At 37.7% G+C, this 26,177-nt stretch overlaps 1 protein-coding gene across 5 annotated transcripts in view; it reads left to right on the top strand.

The window, feature by feature from the left end:
* The window catches only part of HPS4 (Hermansky-Pudlak syndrome 4 protein), a 599,431-nt gene that overhangs the window by 456,715 nt on the left and 116,539 nt on the right, over positions 1-26,177 (top strand). The window lies entirely within an intron of this gene.

Here is a 26,177-nt window from a genome sequence, read left to right as displayed (position 1 = left end):
ATTATCTCCCTGATAATCAACATGCAAAGGTCATCTTAACAGAATAGCTTAGGATAGTAAGCTATAAAGGGATAGTAGGAGATACATACATGTGTACCCCCGTGAGCAAATGCTGTTACCTCCCCTAAGTATTAACTATATGGAGATTCCTCTATCAAGTAACTCCGAGTAGAAGGGCTCTTACCCCTAGGGGTAGAGAAGTACAAATTCACTGTCCCTTTATATTGTTAATAATGTGGGGTCAGGATGACTGATTCTCAAACAGAATATTGAAGAAATATTATTCTTTCAACATAGGAGCAGTACCAGCAGAATGCTCGCACAAGGGTACCCACGGTATGTTTAGAAATTACTACTGTATAATGGTACTGTAGTTTTCTATTTGCAGTAAGTCTATATTGCAAATTACTGGCTACTGTACAATCATGTATTGTAGTTCAGAAAATAAAGACATATATTTGTGTATCCCACTCAGCCTATTTGCCGTAGCCTTCCTTACAATATTAGATTATAGAGTTTCCTGATCAGGGAGACTCAATGATAAAGGCTCTACCCTTTAAGGGTTAGGAGTGTATCACCCCTGCCTTGAGCTATTTAATATTATAGGGTAATCCGAATACTGATTTCTAATCAGGATATTAAAGAAATTATATTCATTCAATATGGGATTGGGTTCAGCAAATGCCTGTGTATGGATATCCAAGATATATTGAAAATAACTACTAGTATAAAATATATAGTAGTTTTCTATCTGCAGTATATTCTATACTGTAGATTTACTGGCTACTTGTATAACATATACTGTAGTTCAGCCGGCATGTTGCCGGCATAGCTAGGTCTTGTCAGCATATCTCGTATGCTAGCTAGAGAGAGAGAGATAGCATGGAGTAAAGGCTACTCCTTTACTGTGTATGTATACAGTAATGAAGGATGTAAAAGTCTAATTTTACTGCCTTTCTCCAGAAAGAAGGTTCTAATGGAAGGGGAGAATGTACCATTCAGGCTTCCATCCAGCTACAGTACTATTGCTGGCAAGGTGCCGCCAATACACTGCCGGCAGGCTAGCCTCCAGCAGTATCAGTACAGTCGATGTGCTGCCATCTAAGTCAGCACTTATCTGCGCCGGCCTGGCCAGCGGTATTCCGGCAACAGAACCTGTGGATAGCAGTTCAAGGGAGAACTGAAGAACCTTGGGGACAGAAAGGGACTTCCCACTCACAGCCATCATGGCTGCCACCAGCCGCCGGTCGCCGGCAACCAAGATCATCAGCTACCGGCAGAGACCATAGTTGCCGACAGATGATGTGGCTGCCATCGGTATGCACTGCCGCCAGCCATGGTTACTGACATTCAACATGGCTGCCAACAGTTGTCATGGCTAGAGAGGGAGTCTGGCCGGCACCAGCAACCTACCGGCAATGGTAAGATTGCAAGATGCCGGCCCAATGAAAGACAATGGCTAGGCCATCAAAAGTGGACAGAGGGGTAGGGAACAGGGTCCTGTATAGCGTGTGAAAGGAACTGGCAAAATTGTCAGTCCTACCACCTCTTAAAAGAAACTGTTTCAGTATCGGCAGAATCCTAGGTGACAGGAGAGTCTCAGTTCTCCACCCTAGAGATTGCCGATACAGTTAAGGGGATGGCGGCATTGCCGCCTCCTCTCAACAAGGGAGAAAACAGAGTTCCAGTGCCGCGTCATCCTAGGCAAAAGAAGAATATCACTCTTCAGCCTAGAGGACTGCGGCACAGGACTAGTCTTCTAGTCGCAAGGAGAAGATGGTATCCTACCACAACTTCAAGTGCGGCTAGGCAGGGCTAGCCTCCAATGCCGGCAGCCTAGCGGGCAGGTGAATGATGGTATCCTACAACCCATTCGCTATGACGACAGGTCGCCGACATAAGGCTAAATACCTTGAGATTCTGGCTAAATCCCAAAACCTGCTGGTATACCACAACTAGCGGTTTAAGGGAAGAGACAGAAAAACCCTAGGCTAGTCATGTCTGAATAAAATTCATGGCACGGCCACTAGGGTTGTAGCCTGAAGCTACACTCAGAGGAAAAAGAGATTACTCTTAAATCTCCATGGAGACGTGTAATGTTTCATATAATTCTAGGAGGTATCAGTCTCCACTTGAATTGAGAAAACAATACACGAGGGTAACCAGGGAAATGTCTGAACGTATAATAAAACGCCTAGGTTAGGTTACCTAGGCTAGACGAGATCTCGGTTACCTAAATCACCGAAACTCTAACTATACAATCGACATGGAAAAGGAAAATTATGCACATTATCAAAATCTTTACGAGTATAATTGCCTAAATAGCTGAATAATTAGAATAAGCTATTTAAAACTGGAAGTCATTCTGCTAGCTAAATAACACATGCCTAACGAACGACAGCGCCCATGGCGCCTCCTGTAACAGGCCTAGCTCTTAGGCACAATAAATTACTCTAATTTCATTGTGAAACAGGAGCTAAAATATACTCATAGTAAAGACCCAATACTCAACTTTCCAGAGGTGGAAGAAGATGGAGAAAGCATAATTATAATCCTGTAAAACGATCGAAAAGTTAGATCCACGGGGAATACTACTGAGCGAAATCGCTACAGAATAAGGAATGTCTGCCACCGTGTAAATGGCGCTGTTGTCATACCCAATAGTAGTACGAGAACGGGAGTAACCTTGATACGGCTCCCCTTCTATTCTGCCACACCTCCTCAAAGCGTAAACGCTATTAGGAGGTGCAGATTGCTATGTGGCGTGTCAAGAATACGTCCTCTGATATTATACGATATCCTTGAGAGATAATTTAAGGATATTCGTGCCAGGAGTTAGAATTCTGGATACCTAAAGGTAAAATTCTCTGAGAATATCACTGTAGTACATATATCCCATAGGAAGCTACCTTAAGGAACTTCCATCAGGACGACATGACTTGAGCCCAAATATATATATATATATATATATATATATATATATATATATATATATATATATATATATATATATATATATATATATATATGTATATATGTGTGTGTGTGCGTGTGTTTGTGTTAGAATACTCCAAACTCCAATGAATTTATCTAGTAATGCATGGAATCTTCTTAACCTTAATGCTGAAGTTATCATCTCTTGTTAATTTCGTGTCCAAACCTTACACATGACCAAGAAATGTTTGAGGCTTATGTCATGCGGTAAACTAGAAATGGCTACATTTCTTGTTTTTTGTTGTTGTTGTTGTTGTTACGATGGTTAATGATCTATAGAAATTATGTGTAGACCCGATATAAATATTTGTGATCAGGATGTTTTAGTTATTACACTATAAGTTTAGAAAAACTTCAATCCAATACCAGGTTAAGTAAAAATCTTGAAAAACATTTTACTAACATAGTCCTCTGTTGTGTTTTAATATGAAGACTTACTATGGAAATCAAGGTACTCACTTTGTGACTTTTTAGCAGTCCCTTGCAGCATGACCATTGTTATATTGTTACATTTCCCCTAGCCATCTAATACCATGTGGCTCCAGTTAATATTGTAAGCTTAAGCCTTTGGTCAAGCCATTAATTGCCTTAATAATTTCACAAGTACTGTACATGGTTACTCATCCTAATCAACTCATCACATTGAAAGCACATCTTTTTGTCCAGAAATTTGTATAAACACAGTCAAGTATTGCGGCAAACTAAGTACTGTTCTCACTGCTTTGTGGGTAATTCAATTGAGCCATAGGTTTCACAGCTTGCCCGAGGATGAAGCATACACTGGAAATAGCTGCTGAGGCAGGAGCCAGGAAAGTTACTTCGCTGACTCTTTAGCAGTCTCCTTTAAGGTTCTTGAGGTTTCACCTTGCTATCTAAATGGGTCATTTCACCGATTATGATCTGGAAGAATTGTACGCAACCACTCGCAATTATAATTGCAATTTTGGTTTTTCGTGGTCGGGGGCAAAATCCTTGCCACCTACCCCATTATTTTCTGTGTACGCTCTGCGGACGATGTTATCTCCTTTGACCTTCAATATGTATGCCTTACCTGTGTCATATATGCTCTATGCTCTATATTCATATTAAGGGGCCCGGACGGTATGCCAATATATTGGGGTATAGGACGAAAAACACAAAATCCTGAAAAAGTTCACAGAGCTTCGTATGGTAATGGAGAATGCGTATATGAAATATTTTGTCAAAATTCCTCTTACTTTCATAGTTACAGGGTAATTAGTAAAAGTAACTCAATAAGCCAAAAACATTGATCCCTAGAAGAATAAGCAGTTTTTCTTCTGTTATCATAGATTTCAATATTTATAACATTTTGATATAAAAAAAAAAAGTGAGTAATAGCATCTTTATTGATTCCATCATGAGTCACACGACGAAGTATTACCCCCTTCGGCCAGTGCTAGCACAAACCTCAGGGAGAGCATTCGTTTAAGTTTGATCTCTGACATTTACTTGTTTTTAATGTCAGTTTTATTTTTGGTTTCGGCTAGAATTTCATCCTACCAAAGAGGAGAAGACAATTTCAACATCTCGCTAACATAAGGAAGAAGAAAATTGGCTCTAATAAGAGTGGAGAAGTAGGTAATATCAACGATATTAGCGAGTTAATGACGGGGAGAGAGAGAGAGAGGTGTCGATGGAGGAGCAGCCACCTTGCCTCACAAGAGAGAAAAGAAGAAAGATATTGAGCAAAGTGATTTTAATTTATGATTAAATTATGATGAATAACGTTGTTTTGGTTTATTGATATCCAAAAAAAGAACAAAATTCATAATAATCATGATTTAGTAAATTTGTCTGTGTAAAAATAGAAAGGAAAGCTTTGAATGCCCATATCTCAAAACTATGCTTAGTGACCTTCAAATTCTATCTTCTCCCTTAGTTTTAAAGATATAGCATTAAAATTTGGTATATAATGTAGAAAGACGTTATAAAACAATAATATTAAGCCTTTTTATCCAATTTGTGTTTCATGTGTTTTTCTAATGATTTTCCCTGATTTATAGGGTTTATTTTTTTTAACCATAATGAAGAAATTCATATCTAGCAAAAAATTACCTTCAGAAAAAACTCTTCATTTGATTAGAAGTCTACATCAGGTCTATATAGGGTAGTAATCCCAGACCTTAATATTAATTATGAAGGGGGAGAGAGAATTTGAAAAACGCTAATTTTCAGGATAAATTGCCCTGGCGTCGCAAAACCGAAGGTTAGAAGCAAAAATCCTGTGCAGTATGAGTATATCCTAAGTCACCTTATTAGGTGGTATGAATGTCAAAGTCCTATCCTTAGAAAAACGGCATTAGCCGGCCGGCCCCCTTAATAGTAGAGTTCCCTCAATATGGTCCTTTGACAAATTTTCCAGGGTTAAGCTTGGAATGTGTATTTTAGTCAGTTTGATGATGCTGATTAAAAATTAGCTGGGGTAAACCTCGTGAAAATATGGGCTAACTCGACTAGAGCCGAAAATTCAAAGTGGTCACCACGCAGCTTCTCGAATATAAATAATGCATATCTTTGCTTTTATATGTCCAATTTTTATTATTTCTTTATCTTAACATGTTTTTTTACAGTCGATGGAGTCATATTGTACAATTTCAAATTGTTAAATTAAAGGATTGTCACAAAATGTAACTTATTGGGGGGGGGCGGCAAATCAAAGATTGTCGTGGAGCAGCCCCTGGACGATGGTAAAGAATCAATTTTCTTCTCTTATTTTTGGCAATGAATCTTTACATTCAGCTGAATATTTGTTTATATGCGAGAGTGCATAACAAATTGACTGAATAGAAGGATGCAGTCATTGTTTTCATCTTCTGAATATCTGCACAGAGGTAGGCTACATAATATAGATTGCACAACTTTTACACTGTTAAGGAGGAAATACCATACTATTGTCTGCCCTTCCTGTCCTTTATCTGGGACAGTGCTTTGATAAAATAGTATCAATATTGCTTTTTTTCTTGTTTATATTTGAAAAGTGTTTTAATAGAAAAAAAGATAAAACATGAATTATCTGAATTTCCGGTAATTATCTAAAACAGTCATGATAAAACAATATCCACATTTCTTATTTTTGGAATGCAACAATGATTTCAGAGTCATATATTAAGGGGAAAAATTTCCATCTGATTTTCTTCATTGAAAGTATACATGCAATCCTGCAATCAATATCTGAGTCCCTTACTCCAGAGTCACAGACTTCATCATTTCCTTTAGCTTCATCATCATCATGAAACAATAGCTGTTCGTGTTCATCCAAGTTACACAAAACTTCTTGGGAGTGCATCCTATGTACACCTCACACACACATCTACCATCTTTCAGTGCTCATGCATGGTTTATGGGATCTGGGGGTGCATCCGGCTTATGATAGTTAAGTTTAATGTAAACTTGGCAGTTCACTCATGTCATATGCAGATTGTAAAAAGTCTACATCTGGTGGGATGCAGGACATGAACTTGCTTTTCATCTGACCTCACTTCAGTGCTTTAGCTTCAACTAAAGTTTTACTGACAGTATCATTATAGATGTGTATGAAAGTGAATATAGCCATTTGCTGAAGCACCTTGTGTGTCACTGAAAGTTTTTTGCCAACATCTTTCAAGAAATTATATGCTTTTGGGGGCGCATCCGGCTTATGATAGTTAAGTTTAATGTAAACTTGGTAGTTCACTCACGTCATATACAGATTGTAAGAGTCTACATCTGGTGGGATGCTGGACATGGACTTGCTTTTCATCTGACCTCACTTCAGTGCTTTAGCTTCAACTAAAGTTTTACTGACAGTATCATTATAGATGTGTATGAAAGTGAATATGGCCATTTGCTGAAGCACCTCATGTGTCACTGGAAGTTTTTTGCCAACATCTTTCAAGAAATTATATGCCTCCTGAGCTTTGGTTCCTTTGACATAAACTGTTTTTTCCCATGCCCATAGAAGCCAGATGTTGTATCAGGCCCACTGTGGGCATGTAATGGAATCAACATTTCAGCTACATCATCAGAGCAAAGGTCTCTTCAGCTGATGATTTTGTCTCTCTCTTTAAGAGCAAGGGTGCCCTCCATGCAACATGTGCTGAAAGAATAACTACATCATGTCCTCAGCATCATAACGATTGTCTCCATTTTACCTACTTTTCGGATTTTTAAATGAATGAAGAACAGGATTGAATTTACCTCAACGTTACTACATTCAAATTCTTCCATCCTTTCTTCTCTCCTTGAGATGTTCTAACAATTTTGCCTTAGTGAGTGCACAGTCAGTTCTTTATGATTTTTGTAAGCTTGGTGAACTCATTCTTTAGAAAAATTTGCAGCCTTTGCTTGCTTTCCTGATTGGTGAACAGTACCAGAAAGTCCTTTCTGGCAGGTAATCTATCTGAGGTTTTCATCCACAGTAGATGTTCCTGGATCTGTTTCTCTATGTTGTCACAGATTTACATCATTCAAGCTTACTCTCTTTGATGAAATTTTTCACACCATACGCATCATTTACAAATACAATTTGACTTGTATTTGGATGTCTTCTGTTTATAAGAGAGAAAGAAAAAATTCTGCATAATCACCCTACATAAGGGCAGAACCATCAGCTTACTCTCGATCTTCGACAGTTGAGCTTGCTAATCTCCACAGGAAATCCATTCCAACTAGAGCAATGTACTGATCTGGAAAAGGATCGACAGGCTGCATGTGTAGCTTCTCAATTAACTTGGATTTTTGCACTTTCTTCATGGAACCATTGATGTTTAATAACAGTAAACACTTATCTGTGCAAGAGTAAACTTCTCTTCAGCAGATTCTGCCAGCCAAATTACTGATGCCATTGCTTTGTTCTCAATTGCATCTGTCTATCAATTGCCCTAAGACTGAATCCTTAGTCACAGGAGTTTTGCTGAAAATGTATCTTGAACATCTGTGTATAGGAGCATCAAATGGTGTGTTCTGTGAAAACATGCATTCTCTTGTTTCACTGTCTTCATGGGCACTTTCAATATCACATATAAGATTATCTGAGGTAACAACACCTGTTACCTGAGGTCTCAGTTGTAGTTTATCCAGCACTAATAGATCATAGTCAAACTCGGTGATGCAACTGTCTAGGTCTTGGACAACCTGTTTGTCAATCCTCAGACCACTTGGGGTATTTTCTATGTGATTCCAATAAGAGGTTTTCATCTGTGCCAGTGTGTGTAGAGCGTCCATTACTCTGTTGGCTGAGTTTGCATTCCTCGTAGTAGTTAACAGCATCTTTTCATTCCTCAGAATTTTCAGCCAGTTAACCTTCATCTTTGAATCTTTGTTCATTGTCATTGTCACGAATATGGTATGCCTGTCATTGATTGGGCAAACAATCCATCTCGTAGGTATCTGACCTTTTCCTCTTGAAGTATGTTTACTTCAAGCCAAAATTCCCAGAGGCGAGCGAGCAACCCTGTCCTTTTTGTAGACATGGAGCCATGGCATCATCACTCGCAATGAAGCCTTGAATTCATGCCAGTTCCTTGTTTTCACTGCATGGATATTTAATATCAGAAGTTCTACCATGAACAGGAAAATTAACCAATACGTGACCATGAAACTGTTTGATTACTCAACACTCTGGAACACTTGTTCCACGAAGGAAATAATATCTTGGTGAGATTCCACTTCTGAGTAGACCTGCTGCATCTGCTCTACGGTTTTGGAGGATTTCTGAAGAATTTAAGTTGTCTTTGCATTTTCAGACAAGGACACACCATCCTGCATGCCTTTTCTGATCATTCGTCGACTCAGAGCTTCATACATCCACCGAAGACACCATTACGTTTATAGTGTTGCCCATGTATTGCCTTCTCCACTGATCCTTTGGCAATGAATTGTGAAGCAACCAGTATGTCAGACAGCCAGAACTATTAAACCATTTATAAATGGCAGATATGAATGAACACTGTGTGAAAAGGGCCAAGAAAAGGCTCACTGTCTTCAAAGAATTCCTAATTTTCATTCCTCAATTGAACCGTAAGGGCATAAACTGGTTGATCACCAACTAGGACAAGCAAAACCATTCTTTTCTTCTCAGCTGCAGCAACCATCCTGTACATCACTTCGTCAACTACAGATTTGTGTGGAGGCTTAGGAAATGTTAAGGAATGATATGGTTTTTTTGCACAATAACCTGAAAACCACCAAATGCACCCGTTGTTTGTTCATGAGCAAGCATGTTTGTTTGGTAACCTTCAATATGTACTAAAGCATAGATGACAATCCTCTGTCTCTGTACATCTGTGTTTGGACAACTTATATTATCTCTGGACAAAGAGCAGGTTGTCCACGTTTCATTGTTTTATAGGGATGAACAACATGTAGCTCCAGTCACAAACGTTTCAGGTCTTCTGAATTTGTGGGAAGTGGTCTAATGTTTCTTTCTACATCTGATATAGTCACTTCCAGGTCCTCAGGCTGCACAAACATAACATTGTAGCGGTGTGATGTATCAGCGCCTGTAAATGTGTCTTCACATAAGTCGTCATTGTCAAGAATGCTAATACCAGGAATATTCTCTGCCATCTCTGCTGGACATACAACATTCTTTTCAAGGTCATGTTTTGCCCATGAGTCACAGAGTTGAAGAACAGATTTATAGCTAATTCCAAGGGAGAGTTTTTTGAGGATGTCCAGAATTAGTCAGCTTCAGGTAAGTCCGTGTAGTGTCACCGACAGCTGTGATTAAAATGCAGAGCTTTTTCTGTGATCTATGACAAGAGCACCGAGGTAAATGCATGAACCACAGGGTCTCTGATGCTTTCTTCAAAGTTTTGGTCCTATGGGGGTTTTAACATTGTCAGAAACTTCCACAGCATGTCATTTGGAGCTTGTTGTGTCTCCATTTCCTCAACACTTGGTGGCCAGGCCATTATAGGCATAATAGCAAGAGCATCTTTCATGTGTCTAGTAATGTTATTAAGTAGTTGATCATCAATGACACCCAATGAATGAATAGCTACTTCAGTGTAGTTGCCACCAGTTGTGTGTCATATATTAGTATGCTTTAATTTTTTCGGTGACAGTCATGCAATCCAATCTTTTCATCAGTCTTTCTGAAGACTTTTCTTGATGTTGTTTGATTTGTTACCACTGGGGTCAAACTCAAAGTTTCTCAGTAAGGCCTCATTATCAGACAGCTGGCTCTGTAGAGTTTGAAACTCATGCTCTTCGAACACCACCAAGCATACATGTTTAAAGAACATTTCTCGTACTTCAGAGAGATGAACGTGGAGCTGACTAACTTCCCTGCTTTTTTATGGTAAAACATACTTCTTCCAAAAGGAGTGGTGATAGAGGATTTCTGCTGTTGAGAGGTCTGGTATTGCATCTATAAGCATTAATATGCAATCTTGCATTATACTGTCCTGGTGGTACATTGTATATGCTTTGAATGCATACCAGCCATCCATCGTTTGTATAATATGCCATAAGTCCCTGGTTGGTTGCTTTTAATCTTCCGGCTTCATGCACTACACACACTAGTTTTTGTCATGTATCAGGCCACTTGCTGCTCAGGATAGTCTCTGGGGCACTTCCACACAACTAGAAGAAGAGCTAGCTTCTTCTTGGAGTATCTCATCAGTTGCTGAACTTTAGACTACTCTGTTTATTATTTTCTCCATATTATGTTGTGGAGGATTTATTTTTGCTTTATTTTAATTTCTGTTTTTTGCCAAATCTTGAGTGAGAGAGAGAGAGAGAGAGAGAGAGAGAGAGAGAGAGAGAGAGAGAGAGAGAGATTGTGTTAGAGAGCGAAAGTAGTTAGTGTATCGATCGTTGGTGGTGAGAAAGACTGTTGGTACAAATGAGATTGTTTGTTTATGTTTTTAGTTAGGTTACGACAGTGGTGAATGTTTCGGAGCGAATGCTTTTTTGATTTGACTGCAGCAAGAGGCAGTAGTGAGTGCTGGATTTACGATTTACCTATTATTTATTACCAGCGTGGAAGTGACGGTTTATATTCTAAGTACGTACAGTTTTGTTTATCTTTGCTTGTCGTGATCGTGAATGATAGGAACAATTTATTATTTATCTTTGATTATAGTGCAATAGTTCAGTTAGTTAGGAGTGTTCGTAAGTGTTTTTTTTTTATTTTGGCAGGCCGTGATTCCTCCTTGGTGAGGCTAACTCCTTTGGAGAGACTCAAGTTTTGAAAGTGGATTATTGTTGATGACCAGGCCTGTAATAAAGGATTGCATTTAGACTTCGCTATTCAATTGCTCAACTGTTGATGACCTGGCCTGTATACGATTTTTTTTGGACTGCTTTTTTGGATTTCTGAACGGATGATGACTTGGCCTTTGAATTAAGATTGCTGATGATGATGATGATGAATATGATGATGATGATAACAATGACCCCAATCAGGGAAGTAGTGTTTGCAAATTGCCACCCAGTGGAATAGTTGACCACCAAGTGGTGATAGTGGTAGTTTGCCATAAAAGACAGTTTGGCTTGTGTTGAGGACAGTGTCAGTGTCCTATAAAATAATATATACATATTGGTTGTGGTCTATTTTAATTTTAAGTTTGTTAGGGTTTTTTTTTTGGTGTTTTGGTTTTTGCATATTTAATATTAAGTTTGTTAGGGTTTTTTTTTGGTGTTTTGGTTTTTGCATATTTAATATTAAGTTTGATCAGTTTTAAGTATTTTGAATGTGGATGCTTTTGGTGTTAATTATTTTAGTTTGTAAGGTAATATAGCTTTAAGGTTATGTTTTGTTTCAATTTTCCTTCTGTCTAAGAGTCCGGTTGATAAAGTAAGGGGAAAGTTTGTGTTGTGGGACAATTGTCAGTTAGAGTGATTCAAGGGTGTGGGGGTTGTTTTGCAACATCCCGCCACAATGTTTACTAGCAAATGTGAACTAATGAACTTTGAGAAAAAACATATTTTGTGGGCCAGCATCCAAATTCACTGTGTCGTATACGGTTCCAAACCTATCCAGATGATGCTAATGCTGTGCTAAGGTCTTCAGATTGTCCCATGATTTAGGGCTAGTGTTGAATCTGTTTCCATTGTGATACTCACCACATAGGATGAACTTAAGGATTTCTTCGCTTTCTTCACATAGCCTTTTCTATCCTTTTCCCATGGACGACATGACAATGACTCATTATAGGACAAGGATCTCTGAAATTTTATGGCAAGCGAAAGAAATCATAGAAATAGTAACACTTCAGTTTACTTAAAACCTATGTAACTTCTTCTTTGCAGTCAGGTGGCGACAGTCACGGATTTTGCTGCAAAAATAATTAATAAAGTCTTTTCTAGTTTTAACTCATACACTTATCAAGATATTATGCTAATAAATGGATTCTGTGACTTTTGAAACAGGTTTAGAAACAATAACCATAAAAATTGGACAAATAAAATTAAATTTGTGTGGCGGACATTTTCAATTCTTATATCTAGTCAAGTTAGCCCACACATTTTCATAAGGTTCAATCCAGCTCATTTTAATCAGCACCATCAAATCAATCTTCAAACCTTAGTCCTGGAAAATCAGTCATGGGACCCTATTGTGGGAACTCTGCTTGCTATAAAGTTGTTAGGAGCATATGTGTATGCATACACATGTGGTCCTAAAATCTTTAATGTGAATATAGATTTCGTCAATATATCACTGTAGGGAGAATAGAAAAGTATGCATGTGGATGCATTGGTAGGTTTTCTTTCTAGACTTAATTCAAACTCATTGTTTTATCGATGTATCATACACTGGAGACTGCAAAAATGTTCTCTCTTCATTGTGAAGTAATTGTAATTAGGTACAGTATATACGCAAAAAGCTAAAATTTCCTTTATTTTGTATGCCGTTAATAATTAAGAATAGTATAAACACATTTGTAGTAACAAAACAAAAAAATTCGAAGCAAAAGATTTACTTTGAATATTGTCATCAAATGTGATGGCAGCTATATAAAGACTAAAATAAATCAAAATTTTTGTAAAAACTCCTAGGGTCCATATCCAAGAGCTAGGGCAATTTAAGCTGATAGATAGATAAGAGGTGGCTACACACAAGATATTGAATGAGAGAGAAAGAGAGACAATTATCTGATGTACCTTGCATATACAGTAACTTACTTCTAAAGTAGGTTCTTTAAAATATCTATTTTACATTATAAAAGATATGCATAGCTTTCATATATTTTGTATCTAGTATTCTTAAACATGAATATCAAAATTGATAATGATTTATCAAACATTCATATAATAGTCAAAATTGATAATGAAATTTCGCCTAGATATGATTACAAGTTTGTTATGAAACTGGTGATTCGTGCAACTATTGATAGTCTTGGAAGTAGATTGGGACATATCTTTACTATTTCAAGGAAAATGAGATGGATTACAGCAGGAAATTCCCTATATTGTAAGTTATGAGTTGGTTTATTCCAATTAGATATTGGAAAGAAAGATAATATTCTGACAAAATAAAGAAGAGTTTGTTAAGTATATGAATTCAGACTAAATATGGGGTACCAAAGGTAAATGACCTTCAAATAACAATCCTGCATTTCTAGCCACCAATTAGACATTTTTAAACACCTATAATTTGCGAGGCAGAAAACTGAGTTGGAACTTAAAAATTTTAAACAAAAGGCAATCATTATAATCCCTTTTGGCAAGATAATATGGCAAAATCCATATTCCTGTGAAAGAATCCCATATTGAGGATCAGTCAAGTAGCTCTCGCTAAAGTAAGTGTCTCTAAGCAACCATTTATCCCTTATTTGATATCACATTACCCTCTTGTTAAAATTAGGCCTTCTAAACGGTCCTTTTATTTTGGGGTTGACGTGGCAAATCATAGAATTCCTTTTCACCAAAATGTTTTCATTTTGGATTAATCTGGAGATTGGCTAAAACTGTTCGATTGCTTCACATTTGCTTCCTTATGGCCGTCATTTGCTTACAAACTTGGCCACTAGCCAATCACAAGTTATCCCTTATGGGGTAAATGTAGGGATTAATACCCCACTTGTGTATATGAGTCTCTTAATCAAATACACTTCAAGTCCTGTGCATAGTGTAAAATGTTTAAAGTCGATTAAAAGACGATAAGCAAGATTGGTCAGATTATTTTTTGATATCCAAAATATTCAATTTGCTACCACAAATTCAAAATAAGGCTGGTAGCAATAGTGGGTCCATTGGGGTGTCACAGGGTGTGGCAACCCCCTCCCCCTCCTTCTTTTTTGAATAAATAGATTAACTGTTAACTTAGGGTTTGGGGAAAAGAAGGTTGACTGTTAAATTTGGGGGTTTCGAGAAAAAAGTTTGATGGTTAAACTTGGGGTTTGGAAAAAAAGTTTATCTGTTAAACTCGATGTGAGGGAGAAAAAAAAAAGGATTTTGTTAGTTATCCTTATTTCCAGGTTTAATCTTTTATTGAGTTATCTTGCATTTCACAAATTTTCCTACAATGGTCCTCTTGCTCAAAAGTTAAACAACTATTTGTGATTTAGCATTTGAAGGTAAATCTATGATAGTCACGAGCATTAATGCCTAGCCATTTTAGTTACAAATATATAGAGTACAGTCAATATGGACTCTTTATTCCCTTTAATGGACAAATGGTTTACATTTATTTTCTTTTCGTATTAACTCTTTGCATAGCGGATTTCAAAAAGGAAATTTTCCCTTATGTCCTTAATCTGGAGTCAGAGTTGATTTGAAATCATGAACTATTTGTGGCTGAATGTATGAAATTCATGTGAGTTAGTGATATTATAGATAGCCCATTGTTAAAAAGAAAATCTAAATCGTTCAGCATGCGAGGTATACATCGAGCTTAAATACCAGGATTTATGAGCAAGAACGCTACAAATATTCAAATCAAATTAGGCATGAGCTATCAAGTTTTCTACAGGTTGGTTTATCAACACTGCAGGGAAGAGTGAGTGCTAAGATAACAAGCAAAATTGTTACAGTATGCAAGCATACATGAAACATGTGCACTTTATGGTTCCCCCCCCCCCTAAAAATGACATATATGTAAAATAGCGAACCGTGCTCTTGAGAGGCATACTGTAAGCGGGTCATGTGGCAAGAGATATGTTGGTTTTAGGCAATCAATGGAGACACAGTCTTCTTTATCATGCATGTTAATTAAGAATGTTTTTGGCGAGTGGAGATCTGTCGGTATATGTTGCTTAGTAGGGGCTTTTAAGTCTGGCAGTATGGAATAAATTTTCCCTCAACATGACGTAGGCGCTGGAGATTGTCGGAGGAGGTTGCAGACGGAAAAAATCGGCAAGGACGACGAATGGGTCACCATACACCATTTCAGCTGCCGAGACATCCAGGAAATCTTTAAAAGTGGTCCTTAGTTAAAGGAGGAGCCAGGGAAGCTGGGTAAAGCAGTTGGAGTCCTTGCAGCGAGACATCAACGCTGCTTTGAGGATGCGATGAAAATATTCAACAATTCCGTTAGCAGCAGGGTTGTAGACAGTGGTCTGATATAAGATGATTGCCAGGAAATTCGCTAATGATGTCCGCAATTGAGAGGTGAAAGTGGTACCCCTGTCAGAAGTAATATGCTCAGGGATACCAAATCTCCCTATCCATCCTGGAAGTAAGGCAGATGTACATGAGGCGGACGATGCAGTTTCTATCGGAATGGCTTCAGGCCATCGAGTCAAGTGGTCGATGACGGAAAACAGGTAACGATGTCTTCGTGATGTAGGTAGGGGACCTACAACGTTGACGTGAACGTGGTCAAAACTGCTTGGAGGCTGAGGAGAGGTGACCACTCCTGAATCTGTGTGCTGATGTACTTTTAAAGTTTGGCATGAAGTACAGGCGCCGACCCAATCTTTAGCATCCTTAGTAATGCTGTGCCAAATGATCTTCATCTTTAGTAGCTGTGCAGTAGATCAGCGTGAGGGATGTGAAATGCCACGAATGTAGTCAAACACCTGTTGGCGCATGGGAGCAAGTATCCATGGTCTAAGTCTACCAGTGCTGAGGCAACAGAGGAGGGTGGCATTGGAGTCGTTGAGGGGGGAGTCTTCTCAATGGAAGGATATGCAAGATGTTCAACATGCTTGGTACTCTGAATCTTTTCATTGGGCTTCTGCTAAGGATTGTAATCCAATCCCAGGTGAATGGCAGCCATTGTGTTTCTTGACATGGCCTCGGCAATGGGATTCATTTTCCTAGGGACGTATTGAAGTCCGTCGTACTGTTGTGTGAAGGCATGCGCCAGAGGCATGTGGCCTGTGTGAATGACAAAAGGGCGTACCTTCCAAGAAATGGCAAAGGTGATGGACAGCAAAGTGCACTGCCAGTAATTCGTAGTCGAAGGTAGAGTAGTCGAATTCCGCCTTGGACAGTTTTTTACTGAAGAAGGCCAAATGGGCAGGGTGAACCATTGACCACCTGCTCGAGTAGTGCACCAATTGCTAGGTCACTGGCATCGGAGGAGAGGAGGGGTGTATGTGGCAGAAGGCCACTTTGTGAAGGGAACTCCACTTCAATGAAGGGAACTCTGCTTCAGGTCTTTTGGCTTACCCTTGAGGGAGACACAGAGGGAGCCAAGATTGGCAGCAATGGCTGGCAGGAAACGGTGATAATAGATGAGCATAGACAAGAATTTTTGCAGAGCTTTGACAGTCAAAAAGTACACTTGTCGAACCGGACTACAAGGCCGTTCTGTTCTTGGCAGTGAAGCCCAATGCATAGGGGACAGAGATGTTCCTCTCAAGAGGAAGAGAAAATAAGTGTCATCCACCTAACAGACACAAAAGGGAGCTCCCCTAAGATGCCATCCATTAGGAATTGACAAGTGGCCCCAGCATTGGGAAGTACAAAAGAGGAGTAATTGAAGGTGTATGTACCGGAGAGGGGGGCAATGGCTGTTTTGGGGATGTCTTCTGGGTTCATGGACACTTGATAATAACCCTTCAGGAGGTTGAGCATGGAGGTAACCTTCACTTTGTGTAAGTAAGAGGTCATGTTGACTGTGTTTGGGAAGGGCTAGTGATCTGTTTCTGTTTGCATGTTCAGGTGCCTGTAATCCCAGCACATATGCAGAGAGCCATCTTTCTTCAGGACAATGTGTAAAGGGGATGACCATCAGCTTGATGGCTTTCGACAAAAACCCATTTCTTCCATTTCAGCAAACGTTTGATTAGAGGCTGCCAAACAATCTGGTGCCATACACCTGAATCTAGTGAGCACTGGTGGCCCCGTCGTCTTGATATGGTGATATATATCGTGTTTTGCGGGAACCGTGGGCGTTTGACGAAGTTTTGGGCGAAAAACTTCTGGGTATGACTTGAGGAGGTGGCTGTAGGTATCCATGGGTGCTCTGATGTGTAGAGTGAGGTCAAAAGTGCATGTTGGAGAGGTGTTGTGGAGTACGAATCAGAGTTGACTAACTGATGGTGAACAACATCAACCAGAAGGTGGAAATATGAAAGGAAATCCACACCAAGGATTGGTAATGTGATGTCAGCCACAAGAAACTTCCAAGTATATTTGTGACTTCTAAACGATAATATGAGGTTTTCTTAACCATGGGTGGCTATTGCAGATCCCTTGGCAGCTACCTGGCAGACTTAGACTACGTCATGTCCTGGAGAGTGGCCATGGTAGAAGAGAATGTCAACCACCTTTATCTACGTAAAACCACATGCAAGTAACTGCATCGTCTAAAAAGAAATGATTAGTGACTGAGGATGTCACTGCCGCAAGATATTGCCTACTTATAAGTCTTTTGGCTACTGACAACCATTTGCACATTCATTCGCAACAGGCACCGAATCTGGAATGGTAATAACATAACTGTGGCTAATGGGCATCAGTAAGTGGCTGGAGAGGTTGTTGGTTGGGACAAAAGTGAGTATATTTGGATAGTGGGCAGCTTTTTCGCTGCTCCGGCACAATATTGTGAATTTCAAAATTTTCTTTTCGTTAATGCTTTTTATACTGGTGATCAGGTGATCAGGAGCTACTTCACACTTGCATGATACATTGGAGAAATGATCATCTAAAGCATCACTAAACTCAGTTGCACCAGTCTTATACTGCCTTTTAGTCTGAAAATTCATGTGTCATTTTTTTTAAACAAGGTACTTTTTATGATCAACTCTCTACAAAAACAGAGCATTCCCCTAGTCTCCACTAATGCATGTATAATTTTTTAAAATGAAGGTACTTTATATAATCAACTCTACAGAAAGTCACGGGGTTGGCGTCTGTGTTGTACCGCATTCACATCAGCTTTGGTCGATGTTGAATACTTGTCCACTTCGTCAGGAGTGGAGGCGTTGATGAAGGTCTGGAAGGTGGCGAAGTGACTGTCCATAAGGGAGCCGACTTTGGTCATCAGGCCTTTCATGGGCAAAATGTCAACATCAGGGATGGCAGTGCATACAAGTATGGGTAGGCACCATACCCAAAGGGCATGAAGTAGAATCATTTCAATTGGAGAGCAGTCTGCGGCAGGTTGCAGGCGAGCAATACTGATTATTTCCCTGAGGGTAAGCAAAGGTTTTTGCTCACCCAATGGTTGCTGTAAAAGATGAAAAAGTTTGGTTATACAGGCTGCTGGGGATAGTGAGGGCTGCTTCAGGAGGTGTTTTTAGGACATCGTACACTATTGCGATGTCCCCTTGGTCACAAAGCCAATCTCATATTTCCGGGAAAGTGTCCCCCGGGATCGCTACGAGAACATAGTCTGCTTTGGTGCTTCAGCGAATCACGCTCTTATGCGAAACTGGACCTCAGCATGTCTCTGTACTGGGAAAGGGTAGTAGTTTCAGGGATACAGGGAAGGCAGGAGGGAGCTGGACACTCCGGTGCTCTCCAATGTGCGAGGCACCAGTTAGATGATAACTGAGTGGCTAGGTGAATGCAAATAAGCTTTATTAAATAGATATCAAGCTTAAATATCAGGACTTGCGAGCAAGAACATCACAAAAATTCAAACAAAATTAGGCAAGAGGTATGAAGTTTATACAGGTTGGTATATTAACAGCACAAGGCAGGCCGAGTGATAAGTTAACACTCATAATCGTTACAGTGTGCGAGTGTGTATGAAACACATGCAGTACAAGGGTAAGTGCAACAGCATGGGCATCTTCTCAATTCTCTTGTGGATTTAATCCTTAGGCAGAGTGAATTCAATATATGTTATTATACTATGGTCCCATATCTGAGAACCAAAATATAATATTATATGTATTACGGCAGGCAAGCTATACAATCTCTCGAGTTCCAAACTCACCTGTTACTTTCTGCATCAAATCTGTTACACTTGGGAATATTATTACCCGAGCTCTGAGGTGATTATATAACTCCCAGACAGCAATATATAAAAACACTGAATATCCAAAGGTCTCTTCAGTACACTCAAAACAACACTGGGTAATTATTATTCTGATCTATTCAAACAACTTCTTACTTTGACTCATTAACAGGGTATGAGCGAGTATGAAATAAACACTGGTAATTGAAATAATACACTCTTTATAAAAATAAATATATTCTATATGAATTACAACACTTTGAAAGAATTTACATAAATCACTCAAAATATTAAGTCTGAACAAAACTTAGATTAAGACAAAAATGTTACTCTCTGAAAATTATATAATCACTTGACTTGAAATATTAATTCTGAATAAAACCTTAGACTAAGACAAAAGCAATAAATACATATGAAAATTATACAATCACTTGTTTCACTTGAAATTAAATGTTACATAATTAATTAGTCTTGACACTTATTAAAAAAATTACATAAATTAACTGATAAACCTATGCATTTAGCTCACATGAAGTTAACCAGGTAATGTTACAAATATACTTCACGTTTCTTACTTGCACAGGGCCAGTTACAAAAATTTATACAATACCAAAACTCACCTCTACACCCTAAATTTGAAATTTCTGACAATTTTTACACGATATACTAAGCGCACAAAATCACTTTGGAAGGACAAACAAAGGCACTTGGAGAGAGAGATGGAAGATTGGCTCTTTCACATGACGGCTGTTTATCTTCTGCCCCAATGCAGCCATGGGGCACCTATATGTGAATTTAGTAACTTCTAGAATATTCTAATACATTATTCTCGTGGCTTGGGGATAGCTTAGTGAAGCCAGAGTTATCAACTATCACATATCGAACAGGAGAACCAACCCCTCTGCAAGGCAACTCTCTCTCTCAGCCAGATAAAATCTAATTCTGGGGTTTTCAAGAACCTTCCAAAACACAGGGCAAATATAGGAACTGAGAATTTTCTCACAAACGTGACGCAATACCTCATAAAAATATGAACAAGATTTACTAAGCACTTGTTCATATCTCATACAGATTACGTAAGACTTCGAAACAAGATATGTAAAATTAAAAGTTAATTCTTAAATTTAACATAAATTTACATATACTAACCTGAATGAAGAATACAATGGAATTACCGACGAAAGTCTTACATAATTTACATACCAAACTTATATCTACAAGAGAGGAACTCATCTTAAGTGCTGGCTATTCACCTCTTCAATGCACATATGAAAACATAAATAAAATATCAAAATAGATTATTTACTCTACACTAGACCGGCTTTGTAAGATAGCTCCCCCAAAAAAAGATTATTGATTCCAGTCTTCAATCCATTTATTCAGCCCGAGATAGATAATCTGCAACTATTTTATCATTACCAAATATATGCTTTACATTAATACAATACAGTTGCAAACATAATGAACGCCTTGTTAACCTATGGTTACTATTTTTCATCTTATTAACAAAAAGTTAATCTCTTCATTTTGTGGTCAATTCACATAGACCTCAAACTTGTTTATCCCTGCGACTAACGCTAGCAGTTCCTTTTCAACTGTCGAGTAGGCTCGCTGATGTTTCTTCAGCTTCGACGACATAAAACAAATAGGGTGAAGAATTCCTTCCTCGCCTTCTTGCAATAAGACAGCTTCAATCCCATTATCTGACACATCTACTTGGATAAGGAATTTCTTGTTGAAATCAGGTGCTCGCAGTATCGGTATCGAAGTCAATATGGCCTTTATCCTGTCGAAGGATTCCTGACACTCGCTGATCCATACAAATTTTTTCTTGGGGCTAGTCAAATCCGTCAAGGGAGCGACTACAGCCGAAAAGTTCCAGCTAAAGTTTCAGTACAATCCTGCCATTGCTAAAAAGTGTTTTAACTGCTTCCTCGTTGTAGGGTGTGATGCTTTCCTTATTCCTTCGACGTTAGCGGCTATCGAGGCAATCAGTCCTCTTTCTACTTTAAATACGAAGTACCGATCTGTTGACTTTCCAAATTCGCTCTTCTCTAGGTTAATCGTCAGGTATGCTCCTCGCAGCTATTTAAATACCTTCTTCAGGATTCGGAGGTGTTCTTCCCATGTCGATGAATACACCAATATCATCGAGATATGAGCCTACTCCTTCTATCGATCCTAGAAAGCTATCCATCACACGTTGAAAAGTAGTGGGGACATTCATTAGTCAAAATTGCATGACGGTGTATTGATATAACCCAAACAGGGAATTTGATAATAGCCCTTTAATAAGTTGATCTTGGAGACAAACCTCGCTTGTTCGATATTGTCGAGTAGTCGGTTCATAAGCGGCAATGGATAATTATTGGCCAAACTCATCGAATTTAACTTTCGGTAGACCATACACATCCTGAAAGATTCGTCCGGTTTTTCCATGAGCAAGCATGGAGAACTGTGAGGGCTAGAACTATGTTCGGCCAATCCGTTTTGTAACAAATAGTCCACTTCTTTTCTCATGACTTCTTGATGATATGGTGACAGTCAATTAGCACGTTGTTTAAATGGTCTTTCCTTTGTTTTGAGGTGTATCTCATGCTTCGTCAGGTTAGTTTGTTTCGGGACGTACGAGACAAATTTCAGGGAAACTTCTAATTAATCAGCTTATTTCCCTATTTGCTCCTGGTTCAAATAAGTTAATTTCCGAATGATAGACGAATTATTCACTTTGCTTACTGCCCCTACCTCATATCCCTCTTCGTCTTCTGTGAATGGTATAGTTTACGTCATACACACCTGTGAAGCTTCGGTCTCGTTTTCGCTTAAGTAGGGTTTCAGTAGGTTAACGTGTACTTTCCTTTGACTTTTCCTTTTTCCTGGGCTTTTGATAATGTAGGTCAGGTCACTGATCTTCTCCTAAATCTGGAATGGTTCTTGAAACTTGTTGGTGAGTAGGAATATTCGTATTGGCAGGAAAACCAAAACCAGTTGTCCTACCGAAAACTGTCTGTAATTACTTTTCATATCGAACCTTTTCTTCATTTTTTCTTGACTCGTCTTAAGGTTTTGTATGGAAAATTTCCTTATCTCGCAGATCCTTTTCCCCAAATTCTTGACATATTCTCCCTCCATTTTCTCTCGGTCCTTCCATTTTTCTGCTAACACTTTAATCAGTCCTCGTACATCTCATCCAAATACCACTTCGTTCGTGATACATCCCATACTTTCTTGATAAGCATTACGTACCTCAAACAGCATCAACAGTAGTCCGATGTCCCAATCATTCCCCGTTTCATTGCAGAATTTCGTTAACATACTTGTCATAGTTTGATGAAACCTCTCTAATGCACCTTGGGTCTCCGGATGATAAGCAGTTGATAGTTGTTGTTTCACATCCAACAGTTTCATTACGCCCTTAACCCTAGATAGGTATCGGTATTCGACCACCTTAATTATGTATCGATGGGTCGACCTCGACCCAAGGTCACAAAGAAATTCATAAAAAATTCATTTACAAAGCAATTCACAACCTTTTATTATTAAAAAAAAAAACTTCAAAGAGTATTCTATTCTTTAAAAAAAATAAATGTAAGTAAAGTCTAAAATAAATATTTATCACAAATAAATTAAAAAATAAGTATACAAAAAAATGACTTTACGAAAACGATTCACCTAAAATCTAAATATGGAAATAAGCTAAACTATTCTAATCACTTATTCTACGATAATTGAGCACCATTTGCTGAGATCCAGGGTGGGGGGAGGAACCACATGGGAACGTTTCCTGAAATGAGAAAAAAATGTATGTTTTTTTTTGGCTAAAAAAATCTATTCTCTTTTCAAAATGTTTTTGGGGTAGGCAAATGACATAGTTAGTGGCTGAAATTTTATTATTATCGTACAACAAAAATGCATATAAGAATTTGCACTTGGATATTATTTAGTTTTTTTTTAAATTATTTTTTTTTTTCCTCGGATTTCTATTTGGATTTTTTTTCATAAAAAAATCCTTATATCCATTGCTGAGCATGGTAATTATGCATGAAAATATCAGAAATTTTATATGAAAAAAAAAAGAGGAATACATAGAGCTATGCCAGCTTGTGTGGGATATGCTCACAAAATGGCCGCCAACCACACCACCTTGGAAGGTTAAATCTGTTACCTGGAATGAAGAAAGATATGTCAATATCAGCGAGTCATTTACTTATATAATTGTTCAAGGATTTGCAGAAAAATATTATGGTAGCTAGAATGAAGTTTATAGATTATTTTGCAATTAAAAAAAAATAATTATCATAATTAAATTATCATAAAGTTACAACCTTACAAAAACAGGAGAAATTATAAGCTATTTTATAAAAACATGCCAAGTAAAAGACATTCACAAACACTCTACAACAATCCTTTTTTATACACGCCTAAACACTACTGCACATTTGATAATTATATAGAAATTTGATAGTACACAACTTATCTTTATTAGTTATTGATGGGTCGAGCTTGATCTGAGGGTATCTCAGAAATAGCACAAGGAAAAGAGCTGGGATGAAATGCGTCCTCACTCGACTTCTGCGCACACTGAACTGAGGAATCGCAGGTCGATATCACTCACAATCAATACGGATGGAAAATAATGGCAATAAAAATATTTTTTTTTTTTTTTAGCCTCGGGTCGTATACGACCCACCACACATATTCAGGGTCAAACAGTTTTGATGTGAAATTCGTTCCTTGATCAATCTGAACGATTTCCTGAATACCAAACTTAGTGAAATAGTCTAGTAACTTCTCGGCAAATATTTTGGCACTGATGCTCCTGACTGGTATGGCATCTGGCTATCTCGTGACTGGACACATCAAGGTTAACATATATTCGTGACCTATTTTCGTCCTTGGTAAAGGTCCCACTCACTGTTTGCGAAATAAGAAAAAGATAAAATCTAACTCTGTGGTTTTCGAGAATCTTCTAAACACGTGGCAAATATAGGAATTGCATATTTTCTCGCAAACATGACGCAATACCTAATAAAAATATAAAAATGATTTACATAAGCCCTTGCTCATATCTCGTAAGGTTCATATAACACTCTTAAAAAGATTATGTAAGACTTTGTAACAAAATACGGGAAATAAAAAGTGAATTCTTAAAAATAACGTATATTTACATATACTTACTTGAATGAGAAATACAGTGAAATTAACGACGAAAGTCTTATCTACATGAGAGGAATTCATTTTAAGAGCTGGCTATTCACCTCTTCAATGCACATATGAAAACATGAATAAAATGTCAAAGAATAAAATGTCAAAATAACTTATTTACTCTACACTAGACCAGCTTCATAAGAATATATATATATATATATATATATATATATATATATATATATATATATATATATATATATATATATACATATGCATATATATACATATATATGTATATATATATATATATATATATATATATATATATATATATATATATACGCACAGAGAGAGAGAGAGAGAGAGAGAGAGAGAGAGAGAGAGAGAGAGAGAGAGAGAGAGAGAGAGTTATGGTCAGTTAAAAGATGAATTATATAGTTCAGTCATCTTTTGCATATTTCCTTCAACTGCACAGTTGTAGCTTGGAAATATATTGAAATTATATTGATGGAAAGGGAGGAACTTTCTTAGGAGTATTTTACTCGTATTCTCTGATGTGAACAGATGTTCTCTAGATGACTGCTAAAGTGAGACTCGCTACTAAACAACAGGTTACCATACAGTCGAACCACTCTACATTACTATCCATATGATAATCACAAAATAATTAATAGTCTTTTTATATCAATATTAAGAAGAATTACTTATCAATTGATATGAATTATTTGTCTAGTCGAAATAATGGGGAGTTCATTGAATATTTTTTTCTAGGTGGAGACTATAGTCATATTCAGATACATTAATGTTAATTGAATTAGTTTTCTATATAGAGATATCAATTACTTTATAACACTGTTATAGCTTCATTTAGTTATAGTGAATGTCAATGCAGATTGCATAAGTTTTAACTAAAAATGTAATCAACCTAGAGAGAGAGAGAGAGAGAGAGAGAGAGAGAGAGAGAGAGAGAGAGAGAGAGAGAGAGAGAGAGAGAGAGCGGAGTTGGTTTTTAGAAATACAATGGCTAACCATTAATAATTAAAAAATATAATTTGACTGCAGAAGAACTGAAATATAATAACTTCATATGCATTATTATCATGGAGCTAGAATATAGTTTGGAATTAGGGAGCTTTTTTTCAATGCACACACACACACACACACACACACGCACTCACTCACACACACATATGCACACACACACAGGCTCCAAGTTTCTAATGCATAAGTTATTACAGATAAGACCATCTGATTAGATACTTTTACTTTTAGAGACAGTGGCATTTTCTTACATAATCTCATAATCTCAAAAGCTCTCCATCCCATAGAGGTTCTTTCATAGCCCTTATTCGTTTGTCTCTGAATGTTCATTAAGCATTACCTTAGTTTTACTCATTAATTTTCAGTCCTGCATTTCTGCTTTCTCAATTCAAGTCTTATATCATCTTTTGTAATTTCTTGCATAATTCACTGAATATATTTATGTCATCTGTGAATCTTAGGTCAATAAGGTATTCCTCATTAATGTTAAATCCTATATTTTCCCAGTCAAAAGATGTAGTCTTCTTGTCTAACTCCTTTCACAATTGAAATTGTAGTTTTAGGGTTGCTGAACTTCCCATATAAATATCTTTAAGTGTTCTGACTAGATTCGTATATTCCTTGTCTGTTAAGGGCTTTCATTTCTGTAGAAGTTTTGCTAGAATCAAAAGCTTTCTTATTGTCTATA

Source organism: Palaemon carinicauda, chromosome 13 (genome assembly GCF_036898095.1).
Source record: "Palaemon carinicauda isolate YSFRI2023 chromosome 13, ASM3689809v2, whole genome shotgun sequence".
Lineage (NCBI taxonomy): Eukaryota > Metazoa > Arthropoda > Malacostraca > Decapoda > Palaemonidae > Palaemon > Palaemon carinicauda.
Note: the sequence above shows the minus strand (reverse complement) of the source record. Positions and strands in the feature narration are given on the sequence as shown.